Source organism: Pelodiscus sinensis, chromosome 4, assembly GCF_049634645.1.
Source record: "Pelodiscus sinensis isolate JC-2024 chromosome 4, ASM4963464v1, whole genome shotgun sequence".
Lineage (NCBI taxonomy): Eukaryota > Metazoa > Chordata > Testudines > Trionychidae > Pelodiscus > Pelodiscus sinensis.
The window spans coordinates 66,986,097-67,010,051 of NC_134714.1; the positions used below are offsets into that span (position 1 = coordinate 66,986,097).

General features: G+C 42.0%; 1 protein-coding gene across 4 annotated transcripts in view; it reads right to left on the reverse strand.

The window, feature by feature from the left end:
- The window catches only part of TTBK2 (tau tubulin kinase 2), a 174,163-nt gene that overhangs the window by 145,145 nt on the left and 5,063 nt on the right, over positions 1-23,955 (reverse strand). Inside the window, exon 2 of one of the 4 annotated variants that reach the window (XM_075927245.1) lies at positions 13,200-13,357. The exons of the other annotated variants lie outside the window; for them this stretch is intronic. The gene's annotated coding sequence lies outside the window, so the exon portion shown is untranslated. The remainder of the gene's footprint in view (positions 1-13,199; positions 13,358-23,955) is intronic. 4 annotated transcript variants of the gene reach the window in all.

The following is a 23,955-nucleotide window of genomic DNA, read 5'->3' on the forward strand; positions in this document are numbered from 1 at the left end:
AGACTGGAAAACACAGGGATTTTTCTTTCTAAAATTAGACTATAGCAATAGCAGCAATGATCTCTCTAGCCCACCTTAACTAATTTATTCTCTCCCCACCCCAAAACAGGACAGAACCTTTCAAACAACAGGGGAGTTTCCTTCTAAAAACTATCTACAGGAAAAGGGAAGGGATATTGTTAAAATGAAAATCTTATTTAATATTTTATATTTCAAATGCATTAACTGTTTTTCCTTCGTGTATTTAATAAAAAGTTTCAAAGGATTTTAATGCTGTGTTTGCCATAGCACTAAGCAGGCTAAGCTCTTGGTATACCAAGCCCCAGATCTTGTTTATCACTGTTTAATAATGGACAGTGAAAGAGTCATGTAAACATCTCTTTAGTCCTTCTATTCCATCTAAATTGAAACAACAGCTCCTTCTACTATTTCAGAAAGAAGAGTACTAGTGGAGGCACACAGAAGGATATGTCCAATTGATGTTTGATGGGGGAAATAGACACTAACCCTAACTAGTCCTCTATGAACTGAAGTTGTAGTCTGGCATGTGATATCACAAAAGGTACACAATGCCATGCTCCAGAGTAGAGACAAGTAATCACTGTAGTTTTAGGACTTGACTCCAATTGTGTTATTATGAAAGGCAAGTTCTTGAACCTGTCCTAAGGTAAATAAGCTATAGATTTTGGCTGGAGTCCGAGAGCTCCTATAATTCCTGTTAAAAGGCTTGAATTTAAACTGGATTTCTGAATGCTGATTCAGACACAGGCTCTGGAACAGTTCAAGAATATAATAGCTTTTGATATTCAACAAGGAGATCCTCATGGTCCTACCCAACTGTCCAGGTAGGTGTACACTGAAACATTTTTTCTCCTTAAAATGTACCATAATATGTGCTGACACTTTGGTGAACCACCATGGTGTACAGTTGATAGTACATGGACTAGCACTTCATATATGATGGAGTCCATTTGGATATAATAGCTTTCTTTTTCTGTGTCTAAAACATATCTGTCTGAGATGACAATTGTCTATGCATCATAAAATTGGGACAATCTCCAAAAATATGGACAAGGTTTTTTTTAAATTGGTTTGAAGCTCTCAATTATTGCATTACACCTGGAGCCTATCATTCAGTAGAGCAGATGTGGCTGACAAATTTATTGTTCTCAAATGGGACTTGTGGGATTTCTTCCTCCCCTCTATTTACGAGGATCCTTGTTGTCAGAGTTGCTGTTGAACATGTTTGTCTTCTTTGGTGAAACTAAGACAAAGATGAAAAGGTAGAAAATATTACCTGCAAGTATCTAAACACAGGGTTAGATCTTATTTGTCTGCAAGGAGGACGAAGCTCAATAGATCTTGCTGTGGAGTGAGTCTTTTAATCTTTTCTAAGGTAAGATAAGGGCATATCTGCTTACTGATTACAATTTTTTCTTTTTTATCCTAAGAGGCAGAAAGTAGAAGACTTCACCTAGATCTTTGAAATGTTGCTGCTATCACAGAAGAGTTAGGTTGAGGGTGTACGAGAAAGCATGGTATAATTTGTCAATCTTTTAAAAAAAAATCAGTTGGCATGAAAAGGATTGAGCTAAAAGGGATTTTGGTGGTTGCCAGTGAGACCTTACTCTTGAGCAGTTTCCAAAATGTCAATCACTGGCTGCATTGCCTCTTCCAAAGCTACTGACATTGATGTCATCGTATTAACTAGTTCATGAAACTGAAACACATTATTGGAAGGATATGCTGCTGTCAATATTCCAATGTTATCATCAGGAGATGAGCCACTTTCCATTTCTAAGGTATACTGAAATTCATCTAAAGAAAATTCTTCCTGGTACACTTTTTTTAAAAGTATATCCTGGGCCAGGGAAGGGGAATATTTAAGTTTCCAGGTGTGGATGCCTTGGATTCATAGGTTCCGCTGGACCATATTCTGGCACCAGAAAGTCTGGTTTCCTGGTGTGATAAGAAGAAGCTGGCCAATATGCTATCTAATCCCAAAACAACTTGTGAGATCACAAACATAATTCAAAAACTGGAGAGAGAGGAAGCAGTCTTCTCAGGTGAGCCTGCTGAAGTCTTAGGAGTGGAGGGGGACAGGGAAATTGATTGAGAAGTTCTCTCCATTTCAGTACCTTGTATTAGTCTCTTATCAGGTGAGCAGTGTGATAGTATTTGATCCAAGTATTTGATCCATTAAGAGACGTAAATCCAGACGCATGTTAGAAATGTTACAGTGTGCATCTGATCTGCCATGACTGGATCTGATTGTTCCAAGAATAAGATCCAAAGAAAAAGAAAGGAGGAGTCTGAAGTCTATTTTGTCTCTCCTGGGCTCACGAAGTATATAGCGCAGCATGTCAGCAAATAATTTTCACCCTAAATCTATCAGGCACCAAATTTGTGAATTGGATATCAGAAAGACCAATGGACATGACATGCATCTCTTAAACCCATGCTTCTGACATGATGGATCCCAATGCGAAGAACAGACATAGTTGTTACATAGGACCAGTAAGTATCTGAACTAACACTAACTTATCCTAACATAACTATATAAAAGCTATTAACAAGAAGAACTTATGGTAGACACTTATCTGATACATCTCTGAAAAAACAGGGGTTCACATCCTATTGACTGGAAGCAAATGAGGCTGCAATGGGCAACAACTCTCATTTAGGATGACACTCTCTGAAAACACTTAAGTGCTGGGGACGGGAAGAAGGAGCTAAATGAACTAACAAGCACTGCTACTAGAAGGTTCTATCATCCTGCCTGCATGCAGTCAGCACATCTCAAGAGTAAGACTATACAGAGGAGCTTAGATCTGATGCCAGCAACATGAACTTGCCCATAAGGTAGGTCTATAAACCAAGCACCCTTACTTTTGTGAATCTTGATAATAAATGACTTGCAAATGGCATAAAGTCCAGGGATATGCAATTCCTTAAACAAAAACTCTTTAAGTACCCAATAAAGATGGGTACACCACCTCTACATGAGGGGCAGCTTTGAATCTAGGAGACTGGACTGAGGCCATCCCGGGGCCAGCTGAATTTTAATTTGGAAAAATAAAGCACCCAACAGGTAACTAACTAAACTATATAATCGATGCTAGGGATCGTTTTGGCAGAATGCAATTTTTATTTTTTATCATTTTAATTGAGAATATCTATGTTTATTTTTAAGTATTTTTTCTATTTTTATCAATTTAAATTTCTCACGGTGGATAAAATGAGTTTTAAGCCTATCTTTTTATTTTAATCCATTTAAACATATACAATTGTAAGAAATATGGAGTGTGGAGGGATCAAACAATAGGGAGGCCAGATAATCAATGAGAGCAGATGTTGAAATTCAACATGTCAAAGTTTCAAAAGTGTCAAAAATATAAATTATCATATGCGAGTACAGAGAAATTGATATTTACTGATAAAAATCCAATCCTTCCAAGTCCAGCTATATACAAGTTTGAAAAAGGTGATAGCTGTTCATGAACCATAGATTGCAAGCTATTCCCTCTTGAAGCCAAAAGGCAGTAAGAGGAAGTGAGTATTAGTTGTTCCACTCCATCTTTTCACGTCCTTAATGCAAGCCACAAGGACACTCAGCGAACATATACATGGTCACAGAGAAATGATGGGAAAAATACTCAGAATCTGAGCATACAAAACAGGTGCACACCATTAGCTAGAGACATAAAGGGTAACAAGAAGACATTCTATAAATATATCAGAAGCAAGAGGAAGACCAAGGACAGGTAGGCCCACTACTCAGTGAAGAGGGAGAAACAACAACAGGAAGCTTGGAAATGGCAGAGGTGCTTAATGCCTTCTTTGTTTCAGACAAGAAGCCTGATGATGAAGGAATGCCTAACATAGTGAAAGCTAGTGGGAAAGAGGTAGATTTAGAAGATAAAATAAAAAGAGAACAAGTTAAAAATTACTTAGAAAAGTTAGATGTCTGCAAGTTACCAGGGCCTGTTGAAATGCATCCTAGAATACTCAAGGAGCTGATAAAGGAGGTAGTTGAGCCTTTAGCTATAATATCTGAAAAATCATGGAAGACAGGAAAGATTCCAGAAGACTGGAAAAGGGCAAATATAATGCCCATCTATAAAAAGAGAAATAAGAACAACCCAGGAAACTACAGACCAGTCAATTTAACTTCTGTGCCAGGAAAGATAATGGAGCAAGTAATTAAGGAATCCATCTGCAAACATCTGGAAGATAATAAGGTGATTACAAATCCATGCTGGCTGTTAGCTAAGAACAAATCATGTCAAACCACATCTGACAGCTTTGATAGGATAACAAGTCTTGTGCACAAGGGGAAAGCGGTGGAGGTGGTATACCTAGACTTTAGTAAGGCATTTGATATGGTCTCACATGACCTTCTTACCAATAAACTACGCAAATACAACTTAGATGGGGCTACTATAAGGTGTATACATAACTGTCTGGATAACCATTCTCAAAGAGTAGTTATTAACGATTCACAATCATGCTGGAAGGGCATAACAAGTGGGGTTCTGCAGGGGTCTGTTTTGGGATTGGTTCTGTTCAATATCTTCAGCAATAATTTAGATACTGGCATAGAGAGTATACTTATAAAGTTTGCAGATGATACAAATCTGGGAGGAGTTGTAACTGCTTTGGAGGATAGGGTCATAATTCAAAATGATCTGGACAAACTGGAAAAATGGTCTGAGGTAAACAGGATGAAGTTTAATAAGGACAAATGCAAAGTATTCCACTTAGGAAGGAACAATCAGTTTTATACATACATAATGGGTAGTGACTACATAGGAAGGAGTTCTGCAGAAAGGGATCTAGGGGTCATAGTGGACCACAAGCTAAATATGAATAAACAGTGTGACACTTTTTGCAAAAAAAGCAAACATGATTCTGGGTTGCATTAACAGGAGTGTTGAGAGCAAGACACAAGAAGTCATTCTTCCGCTCTACTCTGCGCTGATTAGGCCTCAGTTGGAGTATTGTGTCCAATTCTCGGCATCACAATTTCAAGAAAGATGTGGAGAAATTGGAGAAGGTCCAGAGAAGAGCAACAAAAATGATTAAAGGTCTAGAGAATATGACCTATGAGAGAAGACTGAAAGAATTGGGCTTGTTTAGTTTAAAAAAGAGAAGACAGAGGGGACATGATAGCAGTTTTCAAGTACCTAAAAGTGTTACAAGGAGGAGGGAGAAAAATTGTTCTCCTTGGCCTCTGAGGATAGGACAAGAAGCAATGGGCTTCAACTGCAGCAAGGGAGACTTAGGTTGGACGTTAGGAAAAACTTCCTGTCAGGGTGGTTCAATACTAGAATAAATTGCTTAGGGAGGTTGTGGAATCTACATCTCTGGAGATATACAAGAGCAAGTTAGACAGACATCTATCAGGATGATCCAGACTAGTGTTTCTCAACCAGTGGTACAAGTACCCTTATGGGTACTTGAGAGAAGTCTGGGGGGTACATCAATACAACTGAAATTTGGACAAAACTGAATTTTTTTTTTTAAGTTTTACAGCGCTTTATTATTTTTGTACTTTTGACACCCAAAAATTTCATCGTCCATCTATCTACGATAAAGTTGTTTAAACAAATGTGTTGCAATGGTAGAAAAAAAATTGTGTGTTTCTGAAAACTATAGGTACTGGGGGTACTTATAATTTTTTTTTTTTTTTTATAAAGGGAGTACTTTAAAAAAAAATTTTTTTTAAAGGTTGAGAAACACTGATCTAGACGGTGCTTGGTCTTGCTGTGAGGGCAAGGGACTGGACTTGATGATCTCCAGGGCTCGACTAAATGCAGCGAGAGCTACTCACCAGCCCCGCACCGTGCATGTGCCAGACCGGCACTGCACATGCACACAGCACCGATGAATGGGGGCGCACGGAGCGACTGGCTGAAATCTACTCTTCATGGGCAAGTAGAAACAGCGGTTTGTCAAGCCCTGATGATCTCTCATGGACCCTTCCAGTTCTAGTATTCTATGATTAGTGGAATGTACTTATGGACAATCATTCAAAGGAAAAACAATATACTTTGTCACAGATCTTATTCATATGCTGTTGGGGGGGAAAAGTGGCCTTAAAAAGCTAGAAGTAACAAGTTTGATAAAATTAAACTGAAAAGTAGGAAGCCCTGTTTTAACAGTATGCAATTATCCCAGATACCCATTTGTAGGTGACTGGTGCACTTCTCAGGCAGCTGATGATGTACAAAATAGGAATGTAAAATCCCATTTAATCAGTTAACCAGTTAAACATTACATTTAACCAGTTAACCACTTAAACGGGGACAGAAGGGGAGCTACAAGTAATCATTACCTCATAAGTGTGATGCTTACCGGGTAAGCATTAATCACTGACATCCTTATTACAAAACAGAACAAAAACGTACCAATATTCTGTTAATACATAATCTGGGATGATTCATTATTGTACCCAAAAGGAGAGTTGTCAGCAGCACTAAGGTATAAATCTGCTTCTCAAAGATAGTGGAATTTCCATTAAGGCTGCTGTTGAACAAACGTCTCAAAATTTCATGGCAAATAAGATATTTTCTTTTATGACAAGTGAAGTTCTTCATTATGGTGATGTAGAACTTATTTCAAGCAAAAAAATTAAAAATATCTGGTTTAATGAATAGCTTATTAATATACTAAACCAGCGTGTATGAGGACTTCACTCCTTAGGTCAGCTTTCAGTCTTTGGTTACCTGGCTATGACAAAAGGAGAGGAGACATTTGATGTGGGTTTATTCAGGCCACAACTTTATTATTAGATGCTTGGGACTACTTGACAAGCAGTATGTACAGTGCAAGTAACACACATCCCCTTTGTTTTTTCCCATAATTAACAAGTGGGGAGTGCCTTTGCTAGCTTATTCCCTCCCCACTCCTCCCATGTCCCTCCAGCAGATCCAGAGCCAGGACCTTGCAATCTTGGGGAGCTTCAAACAACTCTTATCCTTTCCATCCAGGTCCTTCCAGCAGATTCCATTACTGGGACCTTGCCAACCACCCCACATAGGAGGAATACGGTGAACTATTATAATGGGAGTTCGCTCCATGCTGGACCAATCATAAGAGTTCCTAAATACCCCCGGCTTGCTCAATTATCAAGCATCTCTCCTTATGTCCTTTCCCCAAGCCATTTACCTGTTACTGTATGCCTTCTTTTATGGAGTACCTGCACTGAACATTTGCTATACAGTTAAATGAGTTGTGACATATGGCTTATCACCCACGCACTTGCACCTCTTAGCATCTAGTTATAAAGTCAAGGTACTAAGCCTCTGCTGATGCCACACGTCCACCCTTCCAATCATACATTAATTGCATATACCTGACAAGATTATAAAGCAGAGGAAGACAAAGGAATACAGAAAGAATGGGTATAGAAACATTCTACTAACTCCACTCAGACAGGCTCAGATTTATTGAGACATGGCCTCAAGAGAATAGGGTTTTTATATGTATTCTAATTGGGGTCAGGCAGGGTAAATGAAAACTGCACTGCAGATGCATAGTGCATGACAAATACAGAGTTCATTATTCAAGAAACCTAGTACACTAGAAACTTGATAAAAATCCCACCAAAAAAAATCACTAAACACTGTATCACTGCTTTATGTGTTGTGTGCTCTCACACAGTACTTCACAGCTATTTATTTCCCCAAAGATAATTTACTGAAGCCTGTCAGATCCCTCATTGCAGGGTATAAAAATTGAAGCAGGATGGTAGGGTGACTGAAAGAGGGAAAATAATTAATGGGGCATAACTGGTATGAGAGCTTGACTAGTGGGAAATTCTATTTATCAGGATTTTGATTCTCTGTTTTTATCCTTTTAGGATTTTGTACTAAATCCAAAACATGATCTTGACAGCAGACTGTTCAAATACTAGGTAGTAAACCTGCCTAATGAGAACATTCCAATATATCCATGCCTATTTAGAGTTTTCTTAAGTACATCCAACAGAACTTTATTATCTCTGACTTTCAAAGCATATGAGTGGCAAGTTTCAATCTCTCAGTAACAAAAATGTTTAAAGAAAAGCATACTTCAGGATACTTATCAAAGTCCTTGTTTTAACAGGTTAGGATCATCCTCTATTGAAAATCCTAGTGAAAAGGAAATACTTGCTAGAAATAGTTCAGAAACTCTGGCCTGAATGCCAGCCTCTCTACTAAAAGAAGATCTCTTGGCAACAGTGAGACAAGCCTCTCTCATCTCTAGAGCCCTGCAAATCTGCAGATATCCACTTTATACCTGGAGTGTCTACATACATGAATGTATGCACACAACCATGACAATTTTGCAGATATCAATGTGACTACAAATTTTGTCTCTAAAACCCTGCAAATTTGCAAATATCTGTTTATAGCCAAGGATTTTTGCAGATACAGATACCAACTTTGTATACACATAGGGCTCTACTCATCTCTACTAACTTATTTTACCCTATGATTTCATGCCATTCAATAAGTTTCTATTGGCGGAGGCTCTTCTGTTGCCTGCAGATGAGCCCGGGGGCTGCCGGGAATGGAGGAAGGCAGAAGGGAGGGAGGGAGGGAGGCGAGCGGGGCGCCGCCCTGAGGGCCCCGGCGCCCCACCACCACCCGGGCCTCCCTGGGGCGAGCGAGGGTAGGTCGGAGGAGGCGCGGGGTCTATAGTAGACCCAGAAGGTCAGTTTAAGGTACACAACTCCAGCTATGTAAATGGCATAGTAGCAGTTGACATATCTTAAGCCAACCTTGGCACCACCTTCACAGCAGGAGGTCGATGGGGGGCAAACGCTCCTGCAGGCTTCCCTTACTCCTGTAACTGTGAGGAGTACTACCAGGAGCACCTTAGCACCAGAAAATCAATCTCCAGCACGGCAACTGGAGGGGAAGCCTGAGGAGCCTAATTCACCAGCAGTTTAGAGGTAGAAATGCAAGCTTGCAAAGCATAAAAACTTTAACAGTGTTATGATTGGTGTAACTAGTATATTATGCCAAACAAGAAATATAAACCAGGAGAGAGTTATTTACTATAAAACTGCTGAACATAAATAGCATAAAGTAATTTTAATCAGATATTGGTGGTTCAAATATAAGACCCATTAATGTTTGGAGAGTCAAACTCCTCTGACTACAATTAGAGATATCTAATATTTATACAGTGTTAGCAGCTAAGGTTTGTGATTCATCCAGTACAGACAGTCCCCGACTTACGCGGATCCGACTTATGTCGGATCCTTAGTTACAAACGGGGCTTTTCTCGCCCCGGAGGACTCGGGCAGCGGGACCACGGCGCGTCTGGGCGGTCCCGCTGTCCGTGTTCTCCGAGGATTTGCTCCGCGTCTCCCTGGTCTGCTGTGGGAGCTCCCCCAGCAGACCAGGGAGACGCCGAGCAAAGCCGCGGAGGATGCGGGCGGGACCACGGCGCGTCTCGGCGGTCCCGCCGCCCACGTCTCCCTGGTCTGCTGGGGGGGGGGCACAGCTAGTGCACCCCCCCAGCAGACCGGGCTTTTCTCACGACGCCTGGGTAGAGCAGCTGGGGCGCTGCCGGGTTGGTCCCGCAGCGCTGCTGCTCGGTGTTACTGGACCAACCCGGCAGCGCCCCAGCTGCTCTACCCCAGGCGTCCCCAAGTCAGCTGCTGCTGAAACTGACCAGCGGCTGACTACAGGACCCCAGCAACTCTGCCTTGGGCTTCCTGTAGTCAGCCGCTGGTCAGTTTCAGCAGCGGCTGAATCTGGACGCCAGTTCCGACTTACATACAAATTCAACTTAAGAACAAACCTACAGTCCCTATCTTGTACGTAACCCGGGGACTGCCTGTATATGTAAACTTGATTTCTCTCAAATTCAACAGGAAAAAAGTAACAGAGAAAACACTGGAAACTACTCTCAAAATAATACACTGCTGAGCTTTGAAGAGATTCTCAGGCACTGTAGTGATGGGGGCAATATATGCATCTAGACAGACGTAATTATATGTAACCGAAAGTGAAACATTTTGGAAAAGGCAACTCGGGATAACCTACCTATTTAAAAAACACTCAGATCTCCCCTGACAAGGCAGAAAATATGCAGGAGATTTAAAAGCAAATCATACATACACTCTAGAAACTAAGTATGTGCCTATACTGATTTATATGATCCAAATCTTTCTCTAACAGGAGTGGGGAACATTTTTTGGGTTGGGGGCCACTGAGCCATAGAAAAAAATAAGTCAGGGGTCACACAAAAGGTGAGAAGCAAAACAAAAAAGACAGACAGAAAGACCACAAAAACCACATCACTGAGGTGGCCCCTGACTAAGAAGCAGAAAGACACTCCCAACATTGACCTTGCACACCGAAGCCTAGGGGGCCTGAGCTAGCTAGATTTTGTGGGCCCCTCTATGCTGTGGGGTGGGTCAAAAATAAGGGTTTCAGTGTGTGGGAGGGGGCTGCTGGGAAGCAGGCTTCGGGTGTAGGGTCTGGGCAGGATGGAAGGTGTAGAAATGGGTTGGAGACTGATGAATCTGGGAAGGTGGTAGAGTAGTAGGGTGCAGGAGTGGGCTGAGGGTGGGGGTCTTTTGCATTCTTTCAAGATGACTGCAACATAGAAATGAGGGAAGAAAATAGTCAAAAAAGAAATAGAGAGTGAGACTAAGAGAGATCCCCTTGCAGAACAGAATTTGGGTAACCACACAGAAGGAACAATCAGGATGAGCTTCTCAAAGCATCATACAGATCAGTGTCAGAGAAAGGCTCAATATTTAGTAGATCTGCAATAGATTACCAGACAGCACTTAACATTTGAGAGATAAGTGATGTAGATAGATAGTGAGCAAGTCAGTAACCAAGGACATATCAAGATCAAGCTCTAGACTGCTGCATCAAACTTTTACAGTTACCAGCTGTAACTAGAGTACATTTTAAATATATGTGGTAGTGTACTGTTCTATCTAAAATCTATGTTATCAGAAATAGTTTCTCTGATAGCCCCACAACACAACCAGTGTTATAATCATTCACTTCTGACTCTGTAACAGATGTGGATTTGTTTAACTGGAGGCAACTCAAACAACATGAAAACAGAAGAATGGTATGCAAATTAATAAAAGGAAATGTGGGAGAGAAAAAAGAAGATTGGCTTGTTTGCCTCTCAGGTGCAAAAGAGGGAAGAGGCAAGGAGAGCGAATCCCTTGTCACAATATTAACATCCTACCCAAAGTCTCTAAAATACAACAGGCAGAGACCTTTTCTTGCCTGGACACTGTACAAGAGGTATATAAAAACCAGGCTCTAGAACAGTTAACTCTGTTCTTGATAGAGCTGTCTAACAAGAAATAGAGAAGTGTCTGGCTATGACAGTGACTATTACTGTAGAAGTCCAAAAATGCAATAAAGATTAGAATTCATCACATACTTGAGATAACATAGTCATGTGTGATCCCTGCAACCAAAAGTCTCATACTCCATGGTCTTCTTTTCTCAATAGAGTATGTTGCTATTTAAAACTAAGTGTGAGAGAAAAGTTACTAATCCAAATGTCAGTACTGAAGTACTCACGTATATTCAAGGATTTGTAAGGGTACTATCATCTTAATATATGCTCAGCTCCTTTTAAGAAGACAGCAAAGAATACTCTCCATTCATTTGCCCTACAGAAAATAAAATAACTTGTACCAGATGGGATCTCGAAGGCAGGGGCAAGGAAGAGAACAGAAACATGGTGTAGTCAATTTAACAGTAACTTGACTAAAATTACGGTATAATTTTTAAAAGATATCAGGTGAAACATTTTCCCCTTCAAAGCTTTTTTTAAAAGCCTGCATTAACAGGACAGTAGGGCAAAACAACAGTTTTTTCTTTGGACAACTGAGCATATCACAGAAAAGTTCAAAAAGGAATAAGACAGGCTAGTAAATTTTAACTGCTGTGAGAAATCAGAAATATTTGTAAATTAACATAGGTTGCATCTTTCTAGTCTGGCACTCTCTGGTCTGGTAACATCAATGCTCCGGCATGATTTTAGTTAGCCAGTTTACTTATCATGGGTATAGCCAAGTTTCCAGGGGTCCCATAAAATCTGTATAAAGCTACCAGTTCTAGCGCTCAGTGTTCTGTGCTGATATTTAGCTTTAATTTACCCCTCAATGTCTACTAAGCGGCGGTAAGCAGTAGCAGTGTTGGTAATGCTTCTAGACAACATTGACTAGTTGTGGAATAGCCATCACTGGAAATATTTAAGAGCAGGTTAGACAGAAAGATATCTATCAGGGATGATATAGACCTCAAGGTCTCTTCCAGTTCTAATATTCTATGATTCTGTGATCTTCCCATGGTTTGGCAAATTCTCTGGTTCAGCACTACTCACTTCCGAGGGTGCTGGACTAGAAAAATTCAATGTGTACGTAATCCTGTCAAAAAACCTTAGCTGATTCAAGACAGGACATGTTTATTGTTTACCTCCTCAGAGTTAGAGATAATGCTAACAAATGGGATTTCCAGATACTATAGGTTCAGACATTCAAGCCAGGAATGGCACAAAGTGGCTTTCAACCATCTAGAGAGTTAGCCAGCACAGAACTCTTCTGGAATGGCAGAAATCTAGTGGAGGCAGTGTAAGTTAGCGCTGTTTCCTTGGTGCTTTAATTTACACTGGAGCTGTATTATGAAACCACATACTATCTTCCACTTGAAGCTTGCTAGGAAATACAGCAACAAGCATCTGTGAAGAGACAATAGCTACAGAAAACTCCTATTAGAATAAGATTGACTATTATCACAGCTCTATACTATCACAGCTCTACTCCAACACAAGAGAAGATTCAATTTAAGATTCATTTCAGAATCTTAGTATTTCAGAGCATGAAAAATTTGTTACAATTTAGAAAAGAACAAAAAATATTTAACTGTGCACAGATAGACACCAACCTTGCCTCCACTGTCCCGAACATAATCCACTATATAAATGAAAACTTAGTGTGTTCCAAATTTCCTGACAAGAAAGCCACTTTTAATATAAAATATTATACTGTATCTTTCATATCAAAATATCTAGATGTGTTTTACAGAATGCACTTTACCCACCACTCAAAAGCTGGCATGGAAACGTGGTAACCATGCTATGGCGTTATCTTGAGGAGGGTGGAGAGGAGCTAAGATTACTAACTGAATCCATATTCAGTCTTACAATATTCCACTCACCTGCTCAGTTGGGGCCAATGAATTCTGGGGCAGACAAAAAGAGACTAAGGTTTTCATTCTTGTAACATAAAACCACAATCTGTAGTATATTTTGGAACCAGCTCAGAATTCATAATGATCTAGCTGTGTTGTAGATGCCTTACAAAACACTGTTCCATCTGTGTAAAAGAAAACAGGAGAATGCAGGAGACTGTGTGATGCAGAGAAGATAGAGAAGCTAGCAAAAATGGAACCCCTTTTCCACATTTTCCCCCCTCAAGCAACGTACAAAGCCCTGCAAAACATACACACAATCTTAACCCTTCTTCTTCTTCCCCAGAAATGTGTACAAAGTAGATGGACCAGACTGTACTGTCAATGGCACAGTTCAGACAGCCTAGTCGATTTTCACCTGAACTAGTAAATGTGAGACAATTTTGCAAGACTGGCATAACATGTAATGAAGTCATCCTGGCAGCTCCACAATCAAGACTGCAATGACTTGTATAATTAAACCCAAGGAATAAATGCTTTAAATTAAAACATTAAAATATATACAAGTAATTTTCCAAAGTGGGCTATTGCACAAACTTTAGACATATGTAAATGTGTACATATCTGAATATTAGAAAATGAAAGGTTTAACAATCATTGCTTTTTTAAAATTACCAGAAAATATACAATATCTCAATACAGTACAATAAAAGCTACATATGAAAGCTTATATACTTCTTTCTCACAAAGCTTCAGTTCCTGAACTGTACACAACACAGAAGTAAATTTAAAAAAGGAAAGGAGCCTACCAATCAATCTGTGACACAGGTATACCCAATCATGTCCAACCATTTACTCAATATTACATTGAATGGGTCATGTCTCTATGAAATAGTTGATTGTCATGATTATTGCAAGATGTTTGTATAGGAATCAACTTTAGAGTTATGGAACACAAAATCATCATAGAACTGAAGGGGAGCTCAGGAGGTCATCAAGTCCAGTCCTCTGCACTCATGACAGGATCAAGCACCACTGACCATCCCTGATAGGTGTACGTCTAACCGGCGCTTAAAAATTTCCAATGGTGACAATTTCACAGTCTTCCTAGGGAATTTATTCCAACACGGACAGTTAAGAAAGTTTTTCTAATGTCCAATATAAACATCCCTTGCTGCAGTTTAGGTCTGTTGCTTCTTGTCCTAACAGAAGTTAAGTAGAACAATTTTCTTCGCTCCTCCTTGTACCATTTTTTTTAAGTACTTGAAAGCTGTTATGTCCCCTCTCAGCTCTCTCTTTTCTGGTCATATTTTCTAGACCATTAATCTTTTCTCTCTCTCCCTCCTTCCCCCCCCCCCCCCCCCCCCCGGACCTTCTCTAATTTTTCCACATCTTTCCTGAAACGTGCCCAGAACTTGACCTGCTCCAGCTGAGTCTTAATCAGTGCAAAGTAGAGAGGAACGATTGTTTCTTGTGTCATGCTTACTACACTCCTGTTAATACATCCCAGAATGATGTTTTTTGTGCAAGTGTCCCATTCTTGACTCATATCTACCTTGTGATTCACTATCAACCCTAGATCTCTTTCCACAGTATTTATTCCTAAGCAGTAATTTCCAATGTTGTATGGGTGCAACTGATTGTTTCTTCCTAAGTGAAGTATTTTGCATTATCCTTATTGAAGTTCGTTTCCTATACTTTTTGACCATTTCTCCAGTTTATCTAGATCATTTTGAATTAAAATCCTATCCTCCAAAGCACCTGCAACCCCTCCCAACTTGGTAGCATCTGCAAACTAGGGAGGTAAATGGTTATCCAGTTAACTGGTAAAGACTCACCCTTAACATGCTTACCAGTTCCAGTTAACCAGTAAGTGCTGGAGCAGTACTTCACCCGCTCTGGGCAAAGGGCTTCAGCCCCTTGGGGCCCACCAAAGGCAGGGGCTGCTCCTGCCAAGTCTGCTCAGGTTACATGCTGGCTCCCCAGAAGCAGGGCTGGCAGCCTGCTCTTGGGGAGGCTTTGCTTTGGGATCTGCAGTATTGTAACAAGGCATCTGCCCTGCAATGGGCCCTTTAAGGGGTTAAAACCCAGCCCAGGGTGAGGGCTGGAGCCATGGAGCAAGCAACTGCAGCAGATAGGTGCCAATTAGGGTACATCTACAGACTGTATAAATAAGGACTTAAGGAGGGAGGAAGGGGGAGACTCACTCTTGGTCTGGCTGGGGAGCAGGAGGGACCTAGCTGCTAGGGAAGCTAGAGGCTTCCTGATCTAGAGCAGGGCTGGGGAAAGTCAGCCAAGCTCTCAGGCTGCAGGGCCTGAAGCAAGGTCTCAGGATACTAGCGCTTCAAAGTAGCTGCCAGGATAGGCAAAAGCAGCAGGTTCACAACCCCTTGCCAATGATGAGTGGCCATTTTCTGACTGCAATTTGCCCCTGTGGCAGGGGCTAGATGAAGACTGGCAATGGGTCAGTGAGGCAAGGTGGGCATAGAGGGATTGAGGGTCTCAAGAGGGGGGAGGAATCCAGAGCGTGGGAGAACAGAAGTAGGGAAATACCCAGGTAGGAGGGCACAACGGTCTGGGACAGACGTGGGCCCTGACCTAGAGTGGTGGAGAGTAACAGTAACAGTGGGTGGGTGAGACACCAGCTAGAAAGGGGCACTCTAGCACCAAAAATACTAATTCCCTAAATAATGAACAGGAGGCACCCTTGGTGGTGAGGCCCAACTCCCCTCCTCAAGTTACACGTATAAAGCTTATTTAAGCTTAAATAAGCTTTATACTGCAGATCCTGCAACACATGTAACCATTAGGAGTTTAGTGGTTACAGTTACATTTTTAAATGACTTCTTATGTCCTTACTTCAAACTTTGTAAGTGTACTTTCTATGCCGTTATCTAAATCACTGATGAAAATATTGAACAGAACTGGACTCAGAACTGATTCCTGTGGAACCCAATTTGTTATGACCTTCCAGCATAACTGCAAACCATTGATAACTACTTTCTGGAATAATTATCCAACCAGTTATGCACCCAATTTATAAAAACACCATTGAGATTGAACTTCCCTAGTTTGTTAATGAGAAGGTCATGCAAGACTATATCAAAAGCCTCACTAAAATTTGGATATACCACATCTACCCCTCCCCCTTATCACCAAAGCTGGTTACCCTGTCAAAGAAAGCTATCAGGTTGTTTTGACAATTTTTTCTTGACAAATCCATGCTGTTACTTACCACCTTATATATTTGCAAATGGATTTCTTAATTATTTACTTCATTATCTTTCCCAATACAACAGTTAAGCTGACTGGTCTATAATTCCCTGGGTTGTCCTTATTTCTCTTTTTATAGATGGTTACTATATGACTGGGTCTAGACTACATCCCTTGTCTCGAAAAAGGGATGTAAATTAGACATTTCAAAATTGCAAATGAAGCTGGGATTTAAGTTTCCCGGGTTTCATTTGCATAATGGCAGTTGCAGTTTTTTCCGAAATGGGGCTTTGACAAAAAAACAGCAGTTTAGACAGGGATCTTTCGAAAATCAATCCCTTTTTCAAAAGATCCTGTATGCCTCAAAAAGGGTTTATTTTCAAAACATCCCCATCTAAACTGCCGTTTTTCTATCGAAAAGCCCCATTTTGAAAAAAACTGCAGCTGTGAGTATGCAAATGAAGTGCAGGAAACTTAAATCCTGGCTTCATTTGCAATTTTGAATTGTCTAATTTACATTCCTTTTTCGAGAAAAGGGATGTAGTTTAGACATACCCTACGTGTCCTTTCCCAGTCTTCTAGAATCTCTCCTGTCTTCCATGACTTTTCTAAGGCAACAGTCAATAGCACAGATATCTCCTCAGTTAGCTTCTTGAGTATTTTAGGCTATGTATGTGCCAAATCTAATGGGAATAAAACGCATCACCAGAGAAGGTGAAGTCTGACAGCAGACTCAATAAACATGAGAACAACAGACATCCTTCAATTGAGCCAGTTTGTGTTTACTGTTTGGAAAAGATGCAGTCTTGAGCACACTCAAAGACAAAAACTCCAGGAGAGTTCTCAGAAAAGGGATAAAAATGTAGCCGTGTTAGTGTGGTGTAGCTGAAACAAAAAACAAGGCTATGTAGCACTTTAAAGACTAACAAGATGGTTTAATAGGTGATGAGCTTTCGTGGGCCAGACCCACTTCCTCAGATCAAATAGTGGAAGAAAATTCTGGCCCACGAAAACTCATCACCTATTAAACCATCTTGTTAGTCTTTAAAGTGCTACACAGTCCTGTTTTTTGTCTCAGAAAAGGGGGCCCTCTGGTGCTAAGAACTGCTTATGACCATGTAAGAGAAAAAAACAACCAAGCACTGATACATTACACAGGAAAGATTCTGCCAGCAAGAGTGACTCATGAAAGTGGATGCCATCTTTCAGAACTTAACAAGTGCTGAAAGACCTAACCACTGGGTAAGAAATATTTTATAAGACAGGAAAATAATTTAATAATATAAGCTATATCAGGTGTGGTCAATCTAAACCTGAGAAGGAGCCAGAATTTACTAATGCACATTGCCAAAGATCAACAGTTCTATGTCACCAGCTCTGATCATCTCCCCAGCACCACTCTCAGCACATCCCTTCCACAGGCAGCCCCACCCATCACCTTCTGCCCACTCTTATCAGCTCTCTCTCAGTGGGAGACACTGGAGGGAGAAGCATGAGTGTGACAGGCACAGTGGAGAAGGTAGGAAGTGGCAGGATCCAAGGGGGAAAAGGGTGGGGGTTGACAGCACCTAGAGCAGAGCTGGGGGTTGAACAGTGAGCAACCTCCAGCCCAGTGCAAAGTTGGCACCAGCCCTGGATTTGGTACCTATGTAAGGAGCCACATATTAACTTCTGAAGAGCCACACATGGCTCTGGAGCCACAGGTTGGCCACCCCTGAGCTACAGAATGTATTCTGTTTCTTTTACCTGTAATCTTATGGTTTTCAAATTCTTATCCTTGCTTTTATTTTAATCTTTATCCCAAGCTCTATTAAATAAACTTCCATTTGGTTTTACCTGTCTAAGCACCTCATGCTAAGGAGAGTATTGAACTCAGGTAAAACCAGTGAAACTAGGATGCACTATTTCCAGAGGCTGCAGACTGGTATGCATTGGGGATGTCAAGAAGATAAGGAATGGGGGATTCCACCTTAACAGAGTGTAATGTGTAAATTGCTAGCTTGCGAAGAGAACAAGCAGGGTCATGGATCTGGGAGCAGAATGCCTGCCTTGCCAGAAGCCAGTGACTGTAGAGAATTTTGCCTGGTGGGCACAGACAGGGCTCTCACCCACTGTGAGCTGATAGTAGTAATTCATTCAGGAATCCTCAGCTAACTTTGAAATGTTTCCAAGCACCTGCACCCAATTTATCCAGTAACCAAAGTTCACACTCAAAGAATATGGACATAAACATGGTAAAGATTCATAAGTAATACATTTGGACGGGGGGGGAGGTTGTTTTTGGCTTGTTTACTTCAGGGAAACAGAACAAAAGGCCCCACAAAATAAGCAAATAAAAAGCATATGCAAAACTGACTAAAATGCAGTTTGAGCACCTGTGCACAGAAGACATATTAACTGCAGCAGAAAAAGACATACAGATGAGAATTATGTTCATGGCACAAGGTAAGTAACATGTAAAGCAGCCATACCCCTCAAAGAAAAATAAGGGGGATGCAGACATGGTTACAACTTCCCTAGGAATGGGGTGGGGGGGAAAGATCAGCTTGACATAATCCTCAATGAAGCAGCTATTGAGTTGGAGTTGGCTAAGGATATTGAAACAGGAACAAGAATACCGTATGTGGAGAGCTGAAGAAAAACAGGCAGTGTAGAAAATAGCCTCTGAGAAAAGAGCTGAAAATAGGCAAAGAAAAATGGGCAGCAGTAGCACAGAAAAACCATGAAGAGTTGCAATCATATTCAAATATCCATTATTACTACTAATGTTTATAATACGAAAGAGATAAGTTTTCATAATACAAAAATTACCTTACATAAAGAGAAATGGAAGGAAACATAGCTTGAATAGTCAAGTAGTCATGAGCTCCATAACAATTTTTACAATATTGGGCGGGGGGGGGGGGGGGGGAGAACTGTTCACAAGATACTAAATGTGTTTTGGTGACATCATAAGCACTGACTCATTATGTCAGTGAAACATCTTACTTATATCCTTAAATAAATATCTGATACTGCTCTGTAACATTACCTCTAGAAGGTTGAAAAAACTGGTAACATATTAATGATAATTATTCCATGCTGATACAGAAAAAAGTCCAATGCTAAATAATTTAATTTACTATATAATAGCAAAAGGGTTTTCAAAAGTTTAGAAATGTACCATTTAATCCGTAGAAGTAGACAAACTAACATTTACAGGATTGTACTCAAACTCATTTTTAAATAAAAATTATTAAATGTGCTAACAACTCCCCCACCTAGGACAGCCACCACCAGCATGCTGATGGATGGACCTGGCACCCTTGGGATATAGAACTGATAAGGGGGGGGCCTAGCACTTACAAAGGTTGGGGGGGCTACTCCAATGGCAGGGGAAAGGCTTTTTTTTTTAAGTATTATAACTGTACTTTTTAAACAATTCTTCAAATATTGTATTTTTAATAATGTAACTAGGGTTACCATATTTGAACTTTCAAAACAAGAGGAGACTCCTGAAAGGGAGTGTATCTTTATCAATATCTACCAACTCAGGTTGTATTAATGTGTTGTGTATATATCTGCCAACATAAATTAATATGTTACATAAATACAACCTGAGTTGGTAGATACTGTTAAAGATACACTCCCTCTCAGGAGTGTCCTCTTTTTTGAAAGTTCAAATATGGTAACCCTAAATGTAACTCCACCCACCCACCCACCCTGGATTGTCAAGTTATTTAAGCAACTTGATAATCCATGCACTTGAGTGCATTTGTGGACACACTGGAGGGAGAAAAACGAAAGCACAACATGCTTTTGGTATGTACCCACATCCTGAAAACCATTAGGAGAGCCCCCAAATTCATAGGGGATCCTGAGTCCTTGCACAGGTTAATATATACTACTTGGAAATCGTACTACGGTCATTAATCTTTATCTTCTAACTGAAGAAAAGAATTGCTCCAGTATTTTAATTTAGATTTTTCTAGAGAAACAGTAGCACTGGATCTGCAAACCTGAGATAAGTGAAGTATCAACAGACTTCTTTTAAAATCAGATGGAAGCATTTCCAAAGCCAAGGGAGAATATAATTTGTGATAGGATCTTCATTGAAAAGATGCTTGAGGTATCACCTGAACTCAGAACTGAGAGGAAGAGTCATGCAGTCAGATTGACTCAGACATATTCAACTATAGCAGGGGTGGCCAACCCGCGGCTCGCAAGTCACAAAGAAAAAAAACGAGGGTCCTGACAGAACTGGGACGGAACCCGGAACCGCTCAGGTCAGCCGCTCTCACGGCCAGGCCGCTGTGAGCCACATGCATGCTCACGGACTGTGCCATTCTGCTCACATCTCCCAGTGCACTACGTCATACCCTGCACTTGCAGGCCAGGTCGCACACAGCGTCCCAGCCTGCATGTGCTAGCAGCCGGCTGCTGAGCGCAGGCAGTGGTAGCAGCTCTGGGTGCAGCGGCAGCGCCAGCAGAAGCTCCAGCACCTGGGCATAAGTTTAGTGGAGGAGGGGGATTGGGTTAGAGCAGGGAGGGGAGGGGTCTTGCTCTGGGAGAGAGGAGGGTAGGAGAGGGGAACGGGAAGGATGCACTCAGTGCACTGGCCGCTCAGGACATGCGCCCCAGCACCTGGAGGGAAACGCGCGACTGTAGCGTCGGCAGCAGGACCTGAGAATTAGGTTAGAGCGGGGGGTTGAGGGGGCTGGCTCTAGGGGAGGGGAGGAAGGGGGATTGGGTTCGGGGAGGGGTTGCGCACGGCGTCCTAGCCAGCATGTCTCAAGGCTGGCCGTTCAGTGCACGTGCCCCAGTGCCTGGAGGGAGATCCGTGTGGCTGTAGTGGTGGCTCCACCTCCAGGACCCAAGAATTAGGTTAGGGCGGGGGGAGGAGGGGGATTGGTATAGAGGGGGGCCAGTTCCTGGCACTGGGGAAGGGGTGGGGAGATTGGGTTAGAGCGGAGGGTAGTGCCTGGAGGAGGGGAGGGGAAGAGCAGTCAGTGTGCTTCCTGAGACCAGGGATCCCCAGGTACTGGCCCCAGCTGTCCCCTCCTCCTGGCCAGACCCACCCCCCACGAGTACCCTGCCCCAGCACATACCAGCACCCTGTCCCCTTCCCCCATCAGCACAGTTGGAGCCACATTAGTGAGGCGCGGGGGGTGGAATGGTTGTTTTTTTGCATCTCACTTGTGTGGCCCTGACTGACTTTTCTGTGGGTCAGCAAACCCTGACTCAAAACAGGTTCCCTGCCCCTCTCATAAATAAAGACAATGCTGAAACATTTTGTGTTTGACATAATATTTTATTTAAAAATGAAGCCTTGCCAACAAGCCCCCATCTGGCTGCAGCATCGTAACACTCCTGGACCCCTCCCAGACCCCAAACCTGAGCCTATCTTACACTGGAATCCCCCGTCCTGAGCCTCTCACATCCCCAAACTGCTGCACACCCACATCCCCAGTCTTCTGCCACAACACTCCTGCAGCATCCACACACTGCAAATCTGTGTCCTGAGCCTATCATACTCCCAGCCTCCCTGCCCTGAGCCCCTCATGCACCCCAGCCCAAATTCCTGCACCCGCACAGCCACAAGCCTGCGGCTTACTCAGTTCCAAATTATAGCACTACAAGTAAACTTTTCTAAAGGTCAATTATTGCAGGCTTACAAACAAGGAAGATGGCTATTATAGCATACTCTTGGGGATATCACTATAATGAGTATTGCTAACAACACTGCTCCTTTTCCTTTTGCCAGTGAGACAAGATTTTGGCAGTTGCTTCAGAAAATCAAGGAAGGAGTAGCCAAGGACCTGGTACGCAAGAGATCTAGCAACAGCAACACAGTCTGAAGCCCTGAACATTTCACAACCATAAGTATGTTTTGCATGCTTCTTCCCAAACACTGATCAGAGATCCATTGACCCTTACCACAGGTAACAAATAATAGGATCTCTTAAGTCATTGGAAACTGTTTCTATTATCACCACATAGTAGAGGACACAGGCTAGGTATCGGGGCATGTATGTGCTCCCATGGATTTCTATTTTACCATTCCTCTGCTGCGCTGCTTTTAGGAGATATCCAGGTCCAATAAAGTTGTAGCCACTTGGCCAAAATATATCAATTTGTTTCTATCCTCACTGGCCCCTACCATCTGCAATGAGTTTAGAATACGATGGAGGAACACATTAGCAATTCCAGTTAGGAACTCTGTTCAACTCACCCCATTCCCGATAAGTCTCCAAGTCAAATCAACAGTAACATAAGATTAATGATATTGAAGAAACATGCATCTAGTACAAACAATTAAGTTGGTCCTCTATGAGAATAAAGAGATGTCCTTCAATTCCATCCTCATATCATAAACTGGTCTGAAGTCTGTCAGATACAAGCCAAAGCATTAGAGAGGTGCTACTTAAGTTAGTTTGTTACCAGGTCTTTAATAACTTTATTCAGGGTCAGATAGTCAAGGTTACCGCAATAGTTGACAAGATCATTTTCATTGGATAGTGTGATGGATTAAGTGGCAGAGGTCCCCTTACAGTTGTTAACTGGTGTGCTGATCAAGCCAGTGATGCCTGAGTTCCTGCCCTCTGGGACTTCCTCCACCCAGACCTGCTGGGCCAGAAGCTCTGGTCTTCCCCATCCAAGGCCCAGAGTTGGGGTTACCATCCCCTTGCAAAGCAACACAGACACCGAATTAGCTGAGCTCTAGGAGGACTGGCTATAAGGCCGCTGATCTCACCCAGGAACACCCTACAAAAGAGGACCAAAGCCCCAAATAAATCCATCTTATTCTGTATAAAACATTTACACCGAGAAAGCTTAGAAGTTACCCCTTTTATCAATGAAAGAGAGAGATGCACAGTGGTTCCTCCCCTCCAGGTAGCAATTATGTAGCCTCTTAGGGTGGAAAGGCCACTTCATAGGCCAGCTGTAGACTGATAGCTTTCCATCTAAGTTCTCTGTAAGGGGTGCACGTGCACAGGTGTGCACCAAGAATTTTAGTCCCACCCACCTTTTCAGCAGAGCTGTGCAGTGGCTGTTAGGCTACTCTGGGGCGGACCCTTGTAGCAGGCAGCTGCCCCACCCCAGGAGTAACTAGGAAGCTACCACATGACCCTGGCCCTAACTTTCACCCTTCACCAAAAGCTGGTTCCCCCAGCACCATCTCAGCCTGGTCCCCCGCTGTGCCTCTGCCTTTTAAATGTAGTAAGAGCCTGGCAGCTGCATTTAAAAGGCAGAGCTGTAGCAGGGTTAGCTCACAGAGCCAGGTGCTAACTCCACTGCAGCTCTGCAATTTCCCCCCTTATCAACTAATCGAGTAGTTGACAGAAATTCCATCAACTATTCAATCAGCTGATTAAATGCAATTTAACATCCTTAGCCCGCAGAGTGTTGCCTACTGTCTGTCCTGCTGCTGCTCTACCGCCCTATATAAACAGCAACAAAAGGGCTCAGATGCTGGTTGGGAGAGAGGATAACCAGGGCAGGGGGAGAAGAGCAATTCTGACTCCTGCAGCAGCATGCCAGAAGCTCCCAGCACCACTACAGAAAGGGGAAAGGAGCACCCTGGCCGAGA